At 34.6% G+C, this 10,447-nt stretch overlaps 1 pseudogene; it reads right to left on the bottom strand.

Annotated features, from left to right (window-relative positions):
• Positions 1 to 3,916: 3,916 nt before the first annotated feature.
• On the bottom strand, positions 3,917 to 9,269 carry LOC140890309 (protein STRUBBELIG-RECEPTOR FAMILY 3-like; annotated as a pseudogene).
• Between the last annotated feature and the right edge of the window lie 1,178 nt (positions 9,270 to 10,447).

Below are 10,447 nucleotides of genomic sequence, written 5' to 3'. Positions count from 1 at the left end.
ATGAAGATAATGCCGCATGTGTTGCCCAAATGAAAGAAGGATACATCAAAAGTGACAGAACTAAACATATTCCTCCTAAATTCTTTGCATACACTCAAGAGCTGGAGAAGAATAAAGATATTGATATCTGTTACATTCAATCAAGTGAGAACTCATCCGATCTCTTCACAAAGGCACTTCCCACGGCGATATTCAGAAAACACATTTATAATATTGGGATGCGCAATCTACGAAATATGTGAAGAATCATTCATGTTGACATCAGGGGGAGTTTACGTGGCTGCACTCTTTTTTCCTTACTATGGTTTTTGTCCCAATGGGTTTTTCCTAGTAAGGTTTTTAACGAGGCAGTATACAACACGTAATGGAGATAGTCATTCTATCATGATCATCATCACAAGGGGGAGTGTTGAAAATATATATAAATATATATTATTATTTATTGTTGAATGTTGAAGGTTGAAAGTTGAAAATTGAGTTGTAAAATATTGAAAATTAGTGTGTGATGATGTAATTAATGATGTATTAATTTTTGACTAATCTCCAATTGAGATCTATAAATAGGTCTCTCCATTTGTGTAGAAAAACACAATTGTGAAGAGAGAAAAATTTTATAAAGTGTAGAATTTGATAAATTTTGAGTTTTTGAGTTTTTACTTTTTACCGTAAATTTTTACTTTTTCACAACATGGTCCACCTTTTGTTTATTTTCCCATTCTTTATTTTTAAGAGAAGCTATGTGTAATTTCCCTTTTCTTGGTCTCTAATAGTTCCATAACTCCTTTCAAAAAAATAAAAAATAAAATAGTTCCATAACTAGGCCTCAACTTGTTAATAATAAAAAAAAAAAGACCTCCATCCCCAAAAAACTTTTTTTAGCAAAAAATTGTACCATTCATGATAGTAGTTTATATATTTTTTACAGTGATGATGACGTGGTTCATAATAGATAATGTGTTAGGAATGAACCAGTCTCCTAATAAATACATGGAAATTTCGGTTAGTGCTAAATCAATATTTAAAATTTGTAATTAATCTTGGTCTGAAGTCTTCACCGAATTATTAGTTAAATTTCCAACCTTTTTATACTATGTTGATTGTCGTGTTTGTTCCATAAACATTATATTGTATGTCGGATAGAGACGTGAGATGTCTGCATTAACACGCGGATTTAGAATGCACATGAATCCACCACAATTAATTTTTTAAAAAAAACTTTATACATACATAACATAATATTATAATAATGAATTTAGGAAAAAATATTGATTTTGTTTTTTGTGAAAATATAAATTAGATTTAAAAAAACAAAACAAATGTATACCCGATGGTTTTCTCATCCCAGCAGTGTAGCCAATGAGAATTCCATGCATTTTATATATTGTTTGGATTTTGGATGAGACGATATATATATATATATTATAAAGATCATAAATCAACAATATATTTAGATAAGATAATGATGTATATTACAAATATTTTTGTAAAATTTCAGTCAAACATTATATATAATAAAAATGAGTAATCAATCAATGATTTATCCCCTCCATTAAACGTTTTTAGTATAATGACAACAGAAAGTTGTTACCTGATTATTATTTTTAAGAAACAACTATCTAGTAGGCATGCTAATTAAACCTTCTATTTGTAGGATGGTAGGACTGGTGCCTTAAATTTATTTATTTGATTTGTTGCACTCTAACTGCTTTATGGTTGATTATTTAAAGTTACAAGTTTATTGTACCAAATTTCTCTGTAAAATATTGAAAATACACACTTTTTTATGTGAAATTTTAATATGCACTTTAACCTTTACTTTTTTGTAATAGTTGTATGTTTAACCCTTGACGCAGTGAGTTATTGAACAAGCGTTGTTACAGCGCCTAATCAACCATTGTTTTGATAATATTAGGTATCTGTTACAATATTAGGTCTATAGTACGAAAATGTCATTCTTTTATTGTAGTAGTTCTCATATTTACTCAAATACATCACGTGTATTTGTGAAGAAAAATTATATATCCTAATGTGGGTAATGTATTTGAGTAGATATGAAAATTGTTACAATAATAAAATGTCATTTTCATATCATAATCCTAATTATTATAAAAAAAAATAGTTATTTTGGCGTCAAAACAACGCGTGTTTAACAAAATCGTCGTGACAAATGTTAAACGTGCAACTATTACAGAAGCTTAGGCTGAGATACCTATTAAAATTTCACAAGAGAGAAATGTGCATTTTCAATATTTAACAGGAGAGTTTGGTGCAATAAACCCTTGAAGTTAATGACTCAATGACGCACGATGCATCTCGCACAATTAATGAAGCTTCGAAACTTTTACGAAGTATCCGAACAGTAAGTTAGTAGAATTGGTGAACACTTGACAAATAATCACGTAGTTCTTACCAACACTTTATTTCGGATGTTACCATCGAGGGTGTAGGTTTTTATTTGGCTTTACTTAGACCACCCCTTCGAATGGAAGTATCCGATACCCCGTTAGGTAGTCGGCGAGCGAGAGCGGAATGGGGGCTGGACAACAACGGAGCTGCTAGTAAGATGTTGATTGTATATCCCCTCCCGGCCATTCCTTTTTTAGAATCTCAGATGCGTTGTAAGAGCTCTTGTTCCTTGTTTTTCCCCTTCCCCCCCTTTTGCTGAGCACTCGTTGAGTAGCGCAAAAAAAGGAAAACTAATTAACTGGTTTTGTAGTTCACAGCGCGACTCCGATCAGACGAACTAGTAGCTAAAGTCCTCCAAGAACACCCCCGTAATCCCTCTAGCATGTTGCACTAAGTTTGCTCATTACGAAATAGTAATGTAGCAAGAATTTATAAGAAATTTGAAAATAACCAAAAAATTTATTAGAACTCACCGAAAAAACGGTGGTTGAAAAAATAAATAAACAATTACGAAATGATGGAGTTAACATTTTGTTTTAATCAAATTCGGACGCATCCAGTAAAAAAAAAAAAAAAAAAAAAAAAAAATTCTGACGCAACCAGCACGGGTATCATAATGCCACATGATAGTTTGGTCCAACACCCCATTTTGAAGTACATTTATTTAACGAGAACCACTTGGAATTCAATTAGTGCACAAGAAAATGGGCCTCAAGAAGACCCACAATTTGGTGCAAATGAATTTGTCCACGAATTTAAATTTTGTGAACCCACCCAATGCATTCCCTAGCCCTTAACTAGAAAATTCTCAACTCGTAAATAACGTGAAACACTTTTACGATTAAATTTTGTGAATTTGATGAAGTCTCATTTAACATCGAACTCTTGAAAAAAAATTATTAATTATACTTAAAAAATTAATTTATATTATAAATAAAGTAAAAACATCAAACTCATCTCCGAAACATTACATCAATTAACCGGTTTCATATGAAAACTACGTTGAACCCAAATTAGAAGACCTTTGACGCTATTTTACTCCACAAAAGGCCACCCATTCCAGAGCCACAGGGCAGATTGAGACAAAGACTGGCGCAACTTTTCTTCTTTTTTCCCCTTGTTAATTGACCCGCAGTGTCGAAATTCTATTTTCCCCTGCTACATAAATTATCCTTCAACCCAGCCAGCAGCAGTTGTTTTGTTTATACAAGCTATATTATTATAGAAAAAAACAATGTAATAATCATTGAATACAGATGCGAATGGGAAAATACAGTGTATAATTTCCTCTCACACCAAAAAATAAAGACTAACAATGCTATTTTACAGACAACATATGATTACATAAAATCACCACTCATTTGAAGCAAACCTTAAAAAATATACATGCACGCCAGAAAAGCAACAGGTTGAGAAGCTAATGATTAAACATGGAAAAAAAAAAACAAAAATAATGTAATTGCCAACAGCATACAGATTCAAGATTCTTGCCGATCTCGACCCGTTCAAACGCTGCTCAGCGATCACTCGATACCAAGTGCGATAGCTTTTGGACAATCTCAGACATCGGTGGCCTGAACTCCGGCTCAGGCTGTGGAAAAGAAACAAAACACGTAAAATTCACAATTACAATCACCATAATTCAAATGTCGATCAATACAATCCCAAGTTTCCTAGGCATCATGTCATATGCGATTTAAAAGGTTGTCAAATTTATTCGACAAGTAATTATAAACGTTTTTATAAAAGTGTTTTTTTTTTAAAAAAAAAATTATAAACATTTTTAAAAGTTGTTTTAAAAATAAATGTGTTAGGAGAAATATTATATAAGAACTTTTTAATAATTCAAAAGTAATTTTGTTTTAATATTCATCCTTTGTCTTCCATTGTAAAAACATCTATAAATTGTTCGTTAAAAACTATAATTAGATAACAATTTTTAAAAAAATATTTTACAAAAATCTTGTCTAAAAAAATAATTGAAGTTAAACTTACACAACACTACGTATATGTTCAAACGAAACCTTAGACATCGGGCCCAAACAACAAATAAAATGAAACGAGGTCTTGAGTCCATTATTGAGCAATCTCACTTAAAACCAATCCATGGAGTATAAGAAAAGGAAATGGGAATATACCTGAATACATAGCGTGATTATATCAGCAAGTCGAGAGAGAGATTTAGATGGATAAGCACCCTTTAGCGAAGGCTCGACCATTCTTGACAATGCATCTATATCATAAAGGTGTGGCAATGCCCATCTAGCCAAATATTGTGATCCTCGAGGACGGAATCTGTTTCGGGATGAAGATTATTTATGAGGTTGTCCTCTTTTAAGGTAGAGTTTAACGTAGCAATACTCAGAATATCCAGTTTCTAGCTATCAGTATAAATATGTGATAACCTGTCATAAGATTTTCGACCAGTGAGAAGTTCTAACATCACAACTCCAAAGCTGAAAACATCACTCTGCTGAGAGTAGCTTCCTGTCTCGAGTTCTGGAGCACCGTAACCAGAACCTTGCAACTGATAAAAAAAACACTAGCATCAATGCAAATTCGAGTACTGCCAACATCTGAACATGAATAATGACTGCATCGTTCTAACATCGATGAAAATATCAAACAATATTAAAATAACTGCAAGATATTACCCGAGTCATGTGATCAGATGATAACAAAGGAGCCAAGCCACAGTCAGAAACTCGTACAGAAAGATCATCATTTAGTAACACATTTGTAGACTTGAAATTCCGGTGTACGACGGGTGGCTGACAGACCTCATGCAAATATCTTCATCAATAAAACAGCACAATCAAGTCTCCAAACAATAACGAGTAAAAAGTGGGCAGTGGAAGATTTGTTTTGAGAAACCGGGCAAGATCAAAGGATTTAAAGCAAGAGGCTGAAATGGGTATTTCAAGAACAGGTGAACCAGGAAAATTATCTCTTAAATCAAATAACCTAATTTTCTTGTCAAAATCACATTCAGTTTTCGCCAAAATGAACGTACTCTAGAGCCTTTGCAGCTTGAAGTGCCAGAATCATACGGGTATTCCATGAAAGCTTTCTCTTGATCTCGTCATCCAGGTGTAACGCCTCATTAAGTGTCCCATGATGGCAGTAATTGTAAACAAGCAAGCGCTGTCCATGCTCCAGGCAGTAACCGACAAGTTTAACTATATTTGGGTGCTGAAGTTTTGAGATACTTGTCACGAGCTCAAGGAACTCGCTGTCACTTAGATTCGCTGAAGCAGACTGCTCCAGTTTCTTGACTGCCAGTACCTAGAGATGCGTTGACAACCTCATGAGAAGGGCAACATGAACACAAACAATACATTACATCAAATAAAGGACCATGGTTTTCTCTTGGGAATCATTTGAAGATGGAGGGAGGAACAGAGCAACGCACATTAAACACAATCTTGTCTAGGGAGGGCAGCTACCCACAGTTTACCGTTAAGCATGGACCAAGTTAAATCTAGACCGAAGGGTGCAAAAATAAAAAAATATCTAGAATAAACAACATCCGAGCAACCAAGCAAATTAGAGACAATGCAATTTGATCAGTCCATTTCAACATTTTTGTAGAAAAGAAGCCTTTCTGCCAAATTAAACAGGACTCTGTAAAATATCAACCAATTGAATCACAAGAAAACAAACAAATCACAAACATGAAAAGAAACAACGAGTTCGATTTGCAGAGTATTACATCCCAGAGATAGCAAAAAGTTCAAGATTACATTTCATAAGATGCATACCCTTTGTCCAATCAGGAAGTTGAGCTCTATAAACTGTGGCCTAGCATGCCTTTGCCGATAAGAATTTTCTTGAGAAAAGCTGTTCCGGTATATTGTTTGAAGAGATGCAATTGTGAAAGAAATTTAGCAGAGGCCTAATACGTCTTAGAAGCATTTCGGATTCCTTTGGGCTTAAAGCAGTAAAAATTGGAGTCTACCGGGAATTTTTTTACGGCGGACACTAACGTAGGAAAAGTGACGGTGCGCTGGTTGACAGAGATAACGCTATCCGGAATCCTGTCGATGTCCTATACTGTGTTCCTTTCCACCGAGCGTATGTGTCCTTGGGCCACTGATTTGGCGACAGAATAAAATTCTAGTTGATTGGAAGGAGAAAATGGGAAAAAATAAATTGAATAGGAAAGAGTAAAAAGTTACGGGGGAGGTTGATTCTAGAGACCGTTTCTCATAAGCTTTGGATATCAATAGGCTTTTGTGAAAGATTTATCAGTGTTTGCGAGTCTCAGTCATGACCACCATGCTTCTCCGCCATTCTCTTGATTCTTGCGCTATGATCTCACCTTAAATTTTTCTTTTACAGCGTCTCTCTGAACAAGAAGAAAACAATACGCCCCAAAAGCAAGGGGCTGCTACTGCAACCACAACCCAACAATAGGTATCCATTGTGATTTTGCTTAGTAGTGTTGTGCTTCGTTTTCCCACCAGGTTCTTAGGTAATCGAGATGCTCGATGGGCCCCATTTACATTAGCTGAAGGAGGCTGACCAAGGAGATGGCGCCTTCCAAAGGAGATAACAAAGGAGATGAGATGGTGGAGAAGGTATTTATCTGTAGTGTTAAAGGATTGCCTTAGCGCTTCTGCACCATTTAAAGGGAGGGTCTTATTAAAATCTCAAATAAGGTTAAAAATAGGAGCTCTAAAACTGCAAAAAAGGACAAACTACAGAAATTAACATTAAAAAGTTTCACCTGAAATTGGGAATAGTAATCCAAAATTTTGGTGGTACAGGTCCAGAAAACAGGTTATTCTCTATGGTTCTGGAGGGTGCAAGAGAAAAAAAAAGCAGCCGAATGTAACAAATCTAGTAAAGACAAGTGAACTTTTAAAATAATAAACTATCACATAATGAAGAACTACAGTACAAATCTATGAAAGGAAGATCTTGAAGAACATCCAGCATTCCAGAGAGCTGATTGTTCTGCAAATGCCTAGAAACAACAAGAAGACGAGGGTAAAAAGAAAATGTTAATCTTCACAATGCCAAAAAGAATGCAAATGAGCAAGTATTGTGAAAAATTTTCTAGGATAAAATCATTCTGTTCGAGACTAAGAAGATTTCTATGGTGGACTACTCCATTATAGTTGCAAAATTTCATTTACTAGCTAAACATTCCTTTTACCAGTACAACCTGCCTCTCTCATTGAAATTCACTGAATACGAACAAGCAGGTTACGCAAACATTCGAGTGTTCATAACATGGGCCACGGATACTCAGAATGATATGGTGGAAATAAGCATCAACTCAGATATTTATATTTTTTTTCCATAATTGATTGACGTTCCACAAGAAATTATGGCATGAAGAAAACTCTTGTAATCCAATACAGACCAGTCAATATTAGCATAGGAAAATACAATATTAGGACCGCATTCAACACTCAAAAACTATACTTACAAGGTGGTCAGAGATGACAAATTCCCCATCGAAGAGGGCAGCTGGCCAACTAAACTATTCCCTGACAAATCCCTGCATCGGCAACATGATTTAAATCAAACAAAGAACGTCTAAGTTTATCTATATGATATTCTGTTTCAAGTACATAAACTCTGACATGTTAACCAACTCCTTGAGCTGTTCAAAGGCATCAGGAATCGATCCAGTTAATTTATTATTGCTCAAAAACCTGGAAAAGTAAGGCACTTTTAAGTTAAACTAGGAATCGATATAGACCCTGTGAGAAGAAAAGAAAAGAAAAAGTATGACTAGAGAGAGAACAGAACTTACAAATCAGTCAACTGCCCCAAAATTGATAAAGTATCTGGAAGATTTCCTGTAATCTGATTATCTGAAAGAGAACTAGAGTTCGTGGAGATTTGGGTGAGGGGGGGTGGGGCGGAGGTTATTATTAGCCGTTAATTACAGAAAGAGTTGCAACATAATGTAATAAGCAGTTTGAGATCAGAAACATACAAATTTTTAAGAGTGATTGGCAAGTTCGATGGTATAATGCCTCCAATGTTATTAATGCTTAAATCTCTGCTTTTACAGGAAAATCCAATATCTTTAATCTCCAAACAAAATTGATTCAATGATGTAAAAACACTATAAATTAATCAAGAAAACAATGTCCAATTGAAGACTCGTCCATAAAGTAACCCTATGCAAATAGCATTATCAAAGAATGAGGCAAGAAACAAAGGAAGCCAATAGAAATTAACTCACATCGTGATAATTGAGGCAAACGATCCCAAATCATTGCCCAATCCTCCACCCAAATTTGCACCAGACAATATTCTACCAATCAGAGACAAGAAATTTTATTCACATAAAAGTTAAATTAGCAAACATCATGATTGGAAATAAGGACATATCTTACATTGAAGTTATATTCGCATTCACACACCTGCACGCCTTGCCAGTTTGGCTGTCCGCATGGATCTCCTTCAGTGGAAATCCATCCGGGAAGAGGCGGGGAACCCAGAGAAGTATACAGACTATTTATTGCATAAAAACTGACATGAAGCATTCAAGACAGAACAAATTGCCGTAAGAACATATGCTATATACTGCACAACCGACACATAATTCCAAATATAAGACGAAAATTTCCATTAGCAATCAGTATTAAATTAATTAACCATCGAATTATTGCTCTTTTTAATAAAAAAAAAAAAAAACAATACAGAGCAAACAGAAAACACTCCAATTCAGAAGAAAGATTCATTTTACACAAAACAAAGTGAAACCAGTTAATATAGAAAATCTGAACCAATGGCTTACTATCACGAGGGTCGGTGACTCCCAATGCAAATTGCAACGCAGAAAAAACAACCGAAAACAGAAGAACCCACGAACGAATCATCCCTCCAAAACAAGCCATATCCAGAAAAGGTCGCCCCAGTGTTCAAGATTTCTTCTTTTTACCCCTTTCGCGTTCTTGTTTCTTGAGTATAACGTTCGGCAGAAACACCGCAAGAATCTGAAGTACAGAGCCAAACCGAACAACGAGAACCCCAAGAATAAAAAAATCACTTCTTTTAATTAATGGAAAGACAAACGGTCACACACACAACCCACGTAAATACACACGCACACAACACGCCACACAAAACAGTAATTAAGGCAAGTTGATAACAACTAGGAAACACAAACCCTCAAGATTCAGCACCAATGGCTTCAGAGACACACCGTAAATCATTAAAAAAAACAATAAAAAGATCTCTTTCGTTGAAACGATGATGACAGATACAAACCTTGTAAGAGTGAAAACGTGGTGCCGACAAATGTGTTTCTGTTGCTTGCCTTTTTTCCTCAATGAGTGGGGCAAAGACAAGAGGCCCTAATATATTTCATACAATGTCTATAAAGATTACAGCTATATGATTATATATCAATTCCTTAGGACTTGCTTTCTAAAAGCGCAATTATCTGCGAGTGGTGGAATGTTTCTTGGATTTCTTGAGATTAATTTCAAAAGAAACAACTTATTGTACCGTTGGGTCATGGAGAGAGAAAGGTGGCGTGAGTCAAAATTTAATTTCGGGCTTCTTGAAAGTCAGGCCCACTTGCATCCAATTCTGAATTTAGACAAACAAAAATTTTTATTTCTTACAAAATATTTTAAGTTTTTTTTATTTTTTTGAGAAAAAAATATTTTAAGTTTATTCTAAATGTAAGTATATATTTTTTTTATATGTGATTATAGGTATATTTTATATTACAAGAGAATCATTTTAGGTGGGTTCATCGTATCCATCCCTGGGATCATCTTTGGACTTGAACGGTTCGACATATTGATCCACCACTTATCAAGTGGCTTCTTATGATTCCAGTTGAACTTGTAACACCCGGTATTTTTAATTACATAAATCCGCCTGCATAATTAGGATATTTAATTATTTAAATTTATGATTTATGGGTTAAATAATTAGGTGAATTATTTATGCATGATTTAATTTATTTTTAAGCATTTAACTCATAATTAGTGATTTTTATGATTTATTAGTATTTTTATTATTTAATCGCGTAGACGGGACCGAGGACGAACGAGATGACAAC

Source organism: Henckelia pumila, chromosome 3 (assembly GCF_033568475.1).
Source record: "Henckelia pumila isolate YLH828 chromosome 3, ASM3356847v2, whole genome shotgun sequence".
NCBI classification, from domain to species: Eukaryota; Viridiplantae; Streptophyta; class Magnoliopsida; order Lamiales; family Gesneriaceae; genus Henckelia; species Henckelia pumila.
This window is presented reverse-complemented; position numbering and strand designations above follow the sequence as displayed.